General features: G+C 37.7%; 1 protein-coding gene across 1 annotated transcript in view; it reads right to left on the bottom strand.

Moving 5' to 3' along the window:
• Positions 1-12,218, bottom strand: part of LOC139687246 (girdin-like) — a 176,818-nt gene that overhangs the window by 60,001 nt on the left and 104,599 nt on the right. The gene's annotated exons all lie outside the window — the stretch shown is intronic.

Genomic DNA, 12,218 nt, shown 5'->3' with positions numbered 1-12,218 from the left:
CATAAAATCCCAGAAATTTGATAACATTGCTGCTAAATCACATCCCAAGTTATTTTCACTGGGCTTGTCACTTACCTCTGACACAGTGTCATCTTAATTTCCATCCAACACCTTGGTAATTCCACATTTTTAAAAAAACATTATTATGATAATCTCACTTCAAACTTTCTGCGAGGACTTTTACGATTACAAACATTTGAAATCGATGGGCATTTCATTCTTCTTGTTGGTATGATGTCATGAGTTGGTGCCTTATAACCTTTTCTTTGTATTTGAGTGGCAGTTTTTGTGCTATTGTAGATCTGGTACAATGCATCTCTTCAGGACCATGATGATGTACCATTAAAATCGGCATTAGACATACCCATCGCTAATTTTCTTGTTTCAATTAAAATCAGTTTGGTTGTAACAGTAATTCTGTTCTTCCTGTGAGTTTATTATCCTACTCTAAACATGTCCTACAAGCTTTGGCCCTTTAGGAGCACATGAATGAACGAGGGTAGTCCCAGAAGTAGCAGACCCAACAAAGAAAACAAAAATTTTGGAAAAAAATTAATTATTTTTCATCATAATCTCCTTACAGTCCTATACACTTTTTCCAGCGATGTTCAATAAGATAGATATGCTTTTTATAATAAGAACTGTCTTGCTCCTTAAAATAGCCATTAACTGCTGACATCACATCTTTGACCACCGAGCCACTTTTTCAAGTTTGCGAACATAAAATGATCCGAGGGGGCTAAATCTGGCGAATAGGGTGCATGAAGTAGCAATTCAAACTTTATCTCATGAATTTGGGCCATTGCAATAACGGGTATGTGAGCTGGTGCATTGTATTGATGAAACAAAACTTTCTTCTTAGCCAAATGTGGCCGCTTTTGCTTGATTTCTTCGCTCAAACGTCGCAATAAGTTCGCATAATACTCATCGTTGATAGTTTTTCCTTTTTCAAGAGACTCAATGAAAATTATCCCAAGTGTATCCCAAAAAACCGGTGCCATGACCTTTCCTGCAGATGAAACTGTCTTCGACTTCTTTGGAGACAGTTCTCCCTTTAGAATCCATTGTTTTGATTTTTCTTTTGTCTCAGGTGTGAAGTAATGGACCCCTATTTCATCCTTAGTTATGAAACGGCACGAAAATTCCACTTTGTTGCTGTGAAACTTTGCTAAACACTCAATTGAAACATCTTCACGACAATGGTTTTGCTCGAGTGTGAGCAAACGTGGCACCCATCCACCACACAGCTTTCTCATGTCCAAATTTCCAGTTAAAATGCGATGTACCGCACTTTTTTAAATGTCTACTATGTCTGCTAGCTTGCGCCCTTTCAGTCGACGATCATCCAGTATCACTTTGTAGATTTTCTTCACCCTTTCTGGAGTCGTCGCCTCATTTGGTCGACCAATGTGATGGTCGTCTTGACAGCTTGTATAGCCTCGTTAAAACTCTGATACCCAATATGTTTTAGTTGTAAACGAAGTAGCACACTCACCCAAATTAGAATCCAGTTCAGCTTTTCTATTGTTTGGGCTGAGGCCTTTCAAATAAAATTATTGTATCCCATAACGATGACCAATTTTCTCCATTCTCACAAATTCACTGAAAATGTTCGCTATTAATGGCAGCCAAACAAATACTAAATGACATGGAGTGTTCAAACTTGAAACATATGCTTTACAGATTGCATATATTTCTAACACTTTTTTTGTTCAAAAAATTACCACCATCTCTAGGTCTGGCCTAGAACTTATAGGACCACCCTCGTAAATGTTTTTACTCAAATCTGCATTTACTAAATCTGTCCTCTGCTCCCTCTATTGTTGCATCATTTTCTCGGTCATAGGTGGGCCACAATGCCCTTCAGCCAGCTAGTTTCTGTGTGCTGAAGCGTAATTTAACGCTACAAGTTTAAATTAAATGCTGTGTGACAATCTTCTCTGTTAAGATCGCATGAGGTAATTATCATTTTAACTTTGCAATGCTTAGTTTCCGTTCTTATTTTGAATTATTGAAATTGTTGATAAAAGCAACCATTTTCTATGCCTTTACTACATTTTCATACTAGTTCAGATTGAATGCATAAAGTAGGACAGGTGGAACAGTTTACTTATCTTGGAAGTGTTCCAGACCAAAATGGTCAAAGTAATAGTGACCTAAGGAGAAGAATTGCATCAAGCAAAGAAGCTTTCACAAGGAAAGAATGATGACAAGGACGTTGAGTAAGGATGTTAAGAAAAGGCTCATCGAAACATTAATATGGAGCATGGTTTTGTATGGCACAGAAACATGGTCAATGAAGGAAGATAACAGGCATACATTGGGGGCTTTTGATGTGGTTGTGGAGGATGGAGAAGGTGAAATGGAGTGAAAGGAAAAGAAATCCAAAATAGGCAGGAAAGATGGATGCAAAGTATATTAATAGGCAGTGGGATGTTGAAGTATATAATAGAGGGGAAAATGTTAGGCAAACACGGAAAGGGCAGGAATAGGATAGGGATGTTGGAGGGAATGAAGGAAGGAAGTAAACGGAGATGAGAGAGAGCAAACATCCTCATAAATAAATTATCTCATGTAACTACAAGAATATGAGCTAAGTTCTATTTTTACTTAAGAAGCCCTCAGCACTGTGCTATACTGTGCTTTCTCATTGCCATGAAACCCAGATTATCGGATAATTCGATGAAATAAAACCTCAAAAAAACTGTTTATGCTAATTCTGTGTTTTGGCACCAAATGTGTGAACCCAGAGTAGTGAAATCCTATCTGAAGATAACTTTTCTACCAGGCATGGACTCAATAATTGTATTCTCTTGTTTAGCAAAAGCAAGCACTTAATTCTCAAAGGACATGGTCTTTCCTCTTCCCAGTTAGTTGGGAAAGAGATGGAGTGAGTCTACCTACTACTCCACCTGCTAGGGCCACCAAATGACAATCAATTATGATTATTATTATTGTAATAAGGGCAGAAGGTAAGGAGGGAGTTTAAAATAAAATTGGATAGAGGTTGGCTATCTCCCAGATGTGTGAACACCTATTGATGCCAAATATAATATATGAGGTCCAGAAAGTAAGTTCAGTTTGGTAATAAAAACAAATTGAGTACAGATACAGAAAAACTATTTATTGGAAAAAACTATAAATTGTCAAATATCTTAGTACATAGCTCCCAGGATTCTGTAGGCACTTGTAATTTTTGACCACAAAGGAGTGCTTTCAGGTGCAAAAAGAGATGGAAGCCACTATGGGCAAGGTCAGGGCTTTACGGAGATAGGTCAAACTGACTCCAGCCAAAGCCCTGTGAGAGTTGTCATGCCTTGTTTGCAGTGCTAAGTCGGGCATTATCATGAATCAAAACCATATAATTTGCGAGCATTCCTCTGTGCTTATCATGTATTGCATGACTCAGTTTCTGAAGTGTCTTACAATAACCATTTGCATTGATTGTTTCACCTCAAGGTAAAAATTCTACTAGTAAAATGCCAATGCCTCTCCCAAAAGACTGCACATGTTTTTTCAAGGTGACAAGATTTGCTTGGCCTAAGTCTTTATTGGTGACAAAGTGTGCCTCCATTCCATTGATTGTCATTTCAATTCAGGGGTTACATAAGTGACCTCCATCTCTTCCCCAGTCACTGTCTTGCTTAGAAAATCATCATCAACTTCATTGTAACGGGTCAAAAAGTTGAATGCATTACTGTTTTTTTGTGTTGCTCTGTAAGTTTTTGGCGCCCAATGAACACACAGCTTTAGAAATCCAGTTTTTCAGAAATAGTTACATGAAAAAGTGATCTTGAAATTTCCAGAAATTTTGTAGAAAGATTAGATATTGAACCTACATTTTTCCGTTAAGACTTCTTCAACTGCATGACAATTCTTCATTAACCAAATATGGATTGATCACGTCCTTCATTGAACTGTCAAACCCATTGCTTTGCCAATGAATCACTCATTGCACTTTCTCTGTAAACCTTACATATCTGCTGATTAATGTTGACTGGTTTACTGCTTTTTGCATTCAGAAAAAAAATAACAAATCTAATCTTACAAGTGGCAGGATTTTCAATTAACTTCGATATTCTAACCAAGCACTATTATGCATAAACAATTAACAATGATCTCAAAATGGTGTTATCTTGTTGACTCAGAGCAACTACCACACAAGCGACCAACTGAGATTTCAGCACTCCCATGGCAAGAAATATGTACACATGAACCTTTCTTTCAGGGTGAATCTCATTTTTAACTACCTCAGGACAATATTTAATACTTAGGTGTAATATGATGTCCCGAATGGCTACGCTTAGCATTGGCTTGTAAGCTTTTCTTCATAAGCATTCACTTTTGATACGTGAAAAATCACTTCCTAGGGAAGACAAAAAGGACAAAATTTTTCCTAATTCCTTGGGATGATCTAGATAGATGTTTTACTATCAATTTAAGCGAGTCAAATTTTACCCTAATGGGTTAGTGACAGGCATTTGCTTTATGTTAATTCACTGAATCCCACACATATTCCATGTAGCACCAGAAGGCCTTAAGGTCTCAGTCATTTTGTCCATCATTTGTTGAGTTCACTTTTGCTGTAACCTTGAGATGTAGAGCAAAAGGCATTACCACCACAACTGCTTCATGATTCTCACATCAACAAATTCTTTGATGAGGAAAGTTCAGCAATGTCACACAAATGCACACGCATTAAGTGTTCTGGAAGGGTCCAAGGCATGGATTAGGGTGTGGCTTAGATATGACAACTAAACAGTATAGTAGACGTCCTGACTTGTAATCCGTGTAAGAGACTGAGAGCAGTATCATCAACATCATGAGAATGATTGCTGGCAGTAGCACATCTCCACCTATTATATGTACAGGGTGCGGAACTTAAATCCGGACCAGCACGTGTTTCCTCGAATGAGATTTCCTCTTCAGGTAAGCAAAACCTTCCCCAGACGTCTCAGAAGCATTATACTAAGCCACAATACTGTAAACAGTTGATCAGGGGTACCAGAAGAATCGAACTATTTCGAAATATAACGCCCAGCATGAACACTAGAAAAAAGGGGCTCTTTGATTGTACTCTGCACTTATATGTAACATCTTGGCCATTTTGAGGTTATGACTGTTCACTAGATGCCTATGGCTTTCAATAACGCCAATTGCAACCTCCAGTGGAACTACAATGCGGCAGGGAATTCAAATTGAAATTTGTCCAGATTTAAGCGCCGCACCCTGTATATATAAGTACTGGCTCCAAACATTCTCTGGTCACAACTGATGATTGTTTCGTTTAAACCAGGTTGTGAATTTAAAAATATTTTAGAGGAAATTATAGTTATTTTCAACCAATAAATAAAATACATTAATTAATATACAATTATGGTGTCATACAGAAAAAAAACATGAAATACTAATTTCAAAGCTTTATTTTCTCTTAAATACTCTTGTCAAAAACTTTGTAAAAATGACATGCACACACAAAACAAAACTGATAAAAATGTTTGTGGCAAATATTTGGCATAAGTACTCTAATTAGCTATACAATATAACCATCAAAACATTATATATAAAAATATCATCTGCACCAAAATTCATTTTAAAAATCAAGTCATCATCTTTCATATAAACCAAGCACTTACTAATAAAAACTTCAGTACTTCAATTCACAAAAATGCACTGCTTAGTTTTGTAAGCCATTATAAAAATTGTGAAAGTGCAATGTGGAAGAAATAATGTGCCTACATTTTACTGAGAATTGGAGTAAAATATAATACTGAAAGTTTACACACAATTATAAACATAAATTTCATCACTTTGTTTCTTTGGCTGACACATTTATTTAACCTCACACTTATATGGAAGGAAACTTGACGTTGATAAAAGTCCCTGATTCAACAACTGGGTTTGGAGATCTTATACAACCAAAAAAGAATTCATACTTCTTGTTGCTATTTGTACAAATACAACTGCCCTGCATTCATGTGAAAAAATCCAGTTCAAATACAATCCACATAATATTAGATGACAAAACACAATACAAACAACCAACATTTACAACCAAAATGGTTTCAAAAAAGATCAACCTACATCTATAAAGTAGCACCATAAAAACTGCCATTAGAACGGTAAAAGAAGTATGTACCAATTACAAAGAAACCATAGAAATTGAATGAATGACAAGTATGTAGGCAGGAGACTACACAAAATTGAGCCTATATAGCTTGACTCAGGAGGGAACTAAAGTGGTCAACTGCTAGTCCCCTATTGCACCCACGTGTCAATACAGTTGAGAAGTATCATTAAATCCCTTAAATGGGGATCAGAAATGCATCAGCACCAGGAGAAGAGAACACTATAGGAGCAAGACTTGAATGGGGGAAATCATGCCCTTAAGTCATTTCCAAAGACTTGACAAAGGGAATGACACAGACCACAAACTTATGCAATAGAACTCTTTATTCTGAAGCATCCTAGCAATTTCAATGGAAGCTTGTGAAATAAGTGCACCAAGGCAACTGATAGTACCACTTGACAACAGCTCAACACGAAAGAATATGCTGCAAGAAAAGTAATATCATTATTCTCTTCCTCATATATATCACAACTCATTATATATCATACATTTTTTAATTCATGCATTTAGGATTTGAAAGGTTCACAACCCAATAAAATGGAATTCCGTAGAAAATTTAGTTCAAATTTCACATGAAAATATACTACACCAAATACTGTCCGTTTCAGAATTGCATAATTTCAAATGGACCAAGACCTGCAGTAAGAATGATTAACTTAATTTGAAAAGAATGAAAATGATAATCACTGAAGCAGTGAGCTTATAAACCATACACTCACTACTTGATGCAATTTATCGAGCCCTCTAACATCTGATCAAAATACATCTGTGCTGCAATTTACCTCGAAAGAAAAAAAACCTGACCTCTCCGACGCATATATTGCATACTAAAATGCCTTTCTAGCTCTTCATTTTGTTGCACTGCACATTCAATTTAACTGTTTTACTCCTCATATTTCCTCCTTTGGACAAACCCCAATATTCCCGTGAGTGTGCAGTGGCTCTCGTCCAAGGCCTCTAGGTCCCCTTGCAGTCTTTCAGTTTCTTCACCATTGCTTCCACCTTCATCTCCCTCTCCATGACACAAATATCACCAGCATGCTTTGGCTCAGTCTTCATCAGTATTGTCTATCACAGCTCACTTCAGAGATCATTCTACTGTACTCTATACCTGTTTTAACTACTGATGAATCACTTTGGAGTTCAATCATTCATTTGCATCAGCAAATTTGAAACCAGAGGTTCATATTCTTCTCAAGTATCCTCCATCATGTCATCAAATACGTGAACAATGCCAAGGGTTTTGAAAAACATGTACTTCTCCAATATCCTTATAATTTTCTACTTAATAAACATTCCTTAAAGACAGGTCACTGAGTTGGTGGTGTGCCTAACAATTATTTGTTGATAAATCCTGCCTGATTTATCAACAAATTGATAGGCATGGTTATGCCATTTATGAAACAAAAACTGACTCAATGTGACATAAGGGTGCTGTAAAGGGGTGCATCGCATTGACTGGGTGATACCAAACACAAAGAAACTTGCATGGTACCATTGCGTGGTCTGGTGTATTACTTGATGCCATTTTCATCCATGAAAAATTGCCAATGATTAAATGTTGTCATCTAAAATCACCTATACTTGTAGGTAAATAACTAAATTAATTTAATATGCAGTTTTTTCAGGATGTAACACATTAATTTCATAAATGATTATATTATCCATTTTTGAGCAATGAAAATATTTGTCAAACATAACAGTTTCAGGTTTCAATTTTTGGAATTCCTTCATCATGAGGGTAAAAAAAGAAACTTAACACTTTAACAATAAAGATTTAATACTTCACATCACCATGGTTTCGATGCTGCGCAGCATCATTAGGTGATGATGATGCGCAGCATCGAAACCATGGTGATGTGAAGTATTAAATCTTTATTGTGAAAGTGTTAAGTTTCTTTTTTACCCTCATAACATATTTGTCACTGAATTTAAATGACAAGTAACCAAAGTTTGAAATTCTTGCTAGCATTAAAAGTACTCCAACCCTGATATAAAGTGGCCACTGCAGGCACTTTTTGCATCCTCAGTAATGGCGGCTTTGTGTCTTTAACAGAGTTTTTCTCTTTTGACATTTCAACAGAAAAAGTATAACTTGTGAGGAGGGTAACAACACACTTGGTCTGAAAAGATGAGAATATTTCCAAAAAATATAATTGCCCACTTTGGCATGAGGGGAGAGGCCTGGCCTGTTGAATAGCACTGAGAAACATCCTGTATTCATTACAATTATCAATCCTTGGCTACACTAACAAGTAATATTAACTGACATATCTTAAATATTAAAGCTTGAGATAGTGAGGTGAAGGACCATGCTATGCACTCGTAGTGGTAGTAGTAGTATTTAGGGGAGGCGACCGACAGCCGAGGTCATTTGCACCATAGGGGATGGACAGGAGAGGATGAAGGGTGGAGAGAAACCCGGCGTCAGCATTAGCCTACTCTTTACGAAAGGCGCCAAGGGGTCGGCAGCTTAACATCCCTTCCGACGGACGGTGTACTCACTCAAAGTGCCCTCCACAAAGCACCTCAAGCAGGGATCGAGATACCTCTATTCAAAAATATTCAACACCGCCGGGATTTAAACCCGGGCCCTCTGGGTGGGAAGCCAGTACATTAGCCCCCACACCATCTCGATCCCCTACCTCGTACTCCACTCCAAAATGTTGCATCAAAGCATTGCTACCCTTCCCTTTGATTTGCCCTGTGCCCTCCCGTGGATTCTCCCCTTCCCTCCATGACAAAGGTCAAGTCTGAGCCTCCCTCTCCTCAGTATCCATGGGTGCTAGCTTCCCTCTCCCTGCCACCTTAACTGTCCTCACGCCGGCCCGCAGGTCCTCCGTGGATTCTCACTTCTGCAACTTGGCTTTGTCAGGACCATACACACGATGCCACAGCTATCACTGGGAAACACCCAGCAGGGACACTGCCATTGTCAGTTTACTATTACAACCAATTGAAGCATTCCTGATACCTTTCCGGCGTTTAATGGATATTTTTTTTTTAATTCACAGTATGATATATTTACTTTCTTGGTAATTTCAGCAATGTAAAATACTTCACAGATAATTAACATACCCTAATCATTGTACCAAATTTCTGGAGTCATATGTTGAAAAAAATAATTGCCAACAAAGAGCATCAGATTTTCCAGTTAAAATATGAAAGTGCAGCTTGATGATAAGACAGTTGATAGGCACATGAGGATGTAATTATTTAGTTCACATTTAATATTTGATAATTTTGATGTTTGATATTTAATTTTTAATAATATGAATGCAAAGATGCAGACTGAATGAGCATTTTCATTTTCAAGACAGAGCATGAGAGACAAAAGCCTGAAATCTAATGAAGGCATGTCCTAAACAGATCCAAAGACTTGGCTAATCGTTTGCCGTAAGCAGGAGTGGGAGGTTACACAGCCCATTAAGAGGGCTGTGGCATCTTAATCAGTTTCTCATCTCCCATGGGCCCCTGCCACAAGAGGCTGACTCCAAATCTCCCCCACCCCACCCCCTCATCCATTTCCCCCAAGCAACAACGTTGGCGAGAATGAAATGCGTGATCAAACAGTACGTTAAGTGACTGGGAAGAGACCTGCATTCATTTGGAAAACCAACCAAATTACAAACTGAAAGTGTAAACAAAAATTCATAATGTGTAGGTCTAGCGGTTCTGGCTTAAGGGGCTATTTCCATTAGCATCACATAATATTTCATGTTGAATAATGACCCAGCAAAAATAAACCATATATATGGCTAACAACAGAATTTTTTGGGGGACAAGAATATTGCAGAAAGAACTACAATGCCTTCAAAGGGTAAACACACAACTTTACAATACCCTAATGATTACTTGCTGGTATCTGAACAGCAAAACTGAGATAACACACAAAAGGGGTTGGTACAATGGTGCATCCTCAGGGCTTTCCTTATTTAGGTTTGTGTGACAGAAATAAGGCATTTCAGACCAGATATAACAGTATGCAAATAATTAATATGCAGTGCTTGCGTACGTCCTTCAACACCTAACAGTTAAATTTTTAAAGGAAGATATTACTGCTTTCACATTTACTACTTCGTAAATATAAGATTACAAATGTCTCATCTATTTGGTAGTATTTGATGTATAAGAGCAACAGTTTACAAATAATAGGGGGCCAAACCATTGAACTATCTTTAAAATTCTCTGTAACCTTTCTGAGCTTGTGGTGTAAACAAATAAATATTTCTTAAATAAGATCTCATTGTCACAAGTATTTTATGAATTGACACAAATGCTTCCTTGCATTGCAAATATACATTTTTCATACAATAGAAGCAACATATAACAAGTTGAATAGCAACAAATAATATTTTTGTGTCTGATTTCAGCAGTAATGTCATTATTATCGCACATATTTTGCAGCAAATTCGTAGGGAAGGTAATCAACATCCACCTTTGGATTCATTTTTGCAGGCCCACATAAATTAAGAGGCTTACTGCATGATGATATCAATTGGATAATATTCACATGCGTCACTACTCTTTGGTTACTCTAAACTCGGGTAGTTGCAGTTGCTTAGTGAAATATGGACTTTAAAATCACCACAATTTTTCCAAAAAACTGTGGGAGATGCCTCAACAGTATAATTGTTGCATTGCACCACAATTTAATTACATTAACATTGAATTAATTGCAACTGTCACATAAGAAAGCCTCCCCCATTGCGGTGGGGAGGTTTGTGTTTTCCTGTCGCCCTGAGAGTTATTCTGTTTGGTGCTTAAGCTCCTGGTAGGATCACCCAAGCTAGGCCAGTCAAAGGGTAGGAATCAGATGAAGAACCTGGAACCTGGTCCTTGGAGGTTGGGGCTAATATCCCCCACTACAAAAAAACTATTTTTATGAAAATTTCAAAGAACCCTCGGAAGAGGTAAGGATCTATTAGCTGATGGATCTGGCAAATTCTCATGGCCTTGAACATGGAATGCAAATTTGACCTTGGCAACCTGGGACATAAGGACCATGCAGCAGGCAGGGAACTAGCAGAGGTCACTGATGAGGTACCGAGGCACAGAATGGATGTGGTGGCGTTGCAGGAGGTAAGGTGGAGTGGTGATGGAAGGATAAACAAGGGGAGATAATCCTTGTTTTACAGTGAGTCTAGACAGAGTCTGAACTGCACAACGAGGAACAGGTTTGTACTCTGTGCTAAAATCAGTCAATCAATCAGCAAAGCTACAATGAAACAAAGCTATCTTGGTTAGAGCCAATGGGAGATTTAAGGCTCAAAGGATAATTTAGAAACATATCTATGATATGTTAGAATTTAGCAAGATGCCTATATGTGATGTGCTGATTCTCTCTGGGAACTTAAAGGCAAAAATAGGAAGAGAATATTTCATACAAAATATACCTGGAAAACACTCTCTACATTGTGAAAATATTGAAACTGGAAATATATTATGCCAGCTGGTAGAAGGTAATGGGCTAGTACTTAAAAGTACCTGTTTTGAACAAAAAGATATGCATTAAGGAAGCTGAAGAATGCCAGGTACAGGAGTTATCAAATCAAATCACCATGTTCTGGTGTCCAGAACATGCATCCTCGACCTTAATTACAATATAGGGTCTGCCCGTGGCCCTAACTGTGACCGAGGTCAATACTTCGTAAAGGCTTGGTTTAGAGAGAGACTTGCAAATTTAGAATGCATTCAGGGATTCCAAAGAACAGGGTGGGATGTAGAGAAGTAAATTGATTAGAGTTTGTCCCCAGTACCAGGAGAGTGAGTAAGAAATCAGAAGAAAGGCCACAGAACATGGCTGAGAATGACTCAGCAGAGGGAAAGTGGGCAGGAATAAAAAAGGCCATTGAAGAAGCTTTGGAGGAGACCACAGGGAGTAATTATAAGAGGGCGAGGAGTGAAAAATGGCACGCCAGTGAGTATAGAATAATCATAGAAAAGACTGGATGAGTATGATTCAAGAGGAGGTCAAGAAGAAGAGGTACAACCTATTATATCTTAGTCACCACATGATCTAAGGAGAAATTTTATGAATATAATATTGACTTACATTTGTTGTTTACCAAATTCCAGCAAACATTTG

Source organism: Hetaerina americana, unplaced genomic scaffold (assembly GCF_022747635.1).
Source record: "Hetaerina americana unplaced genomic scaffold, ioHetAmer1.1.p SCAF_18, whole genome shotgun sequence".
NCBI lineage: Eukaryota > Metazoa > Arthropoda > Insecta > Odonata > Calopterygidae > Hetaerina > Hetaerina americana.
The sequence above is the reverse complement of the archived record's forward strand: the minus strand, read 5'-3'. Positions and strand labels throughout refer to the sequence as shown.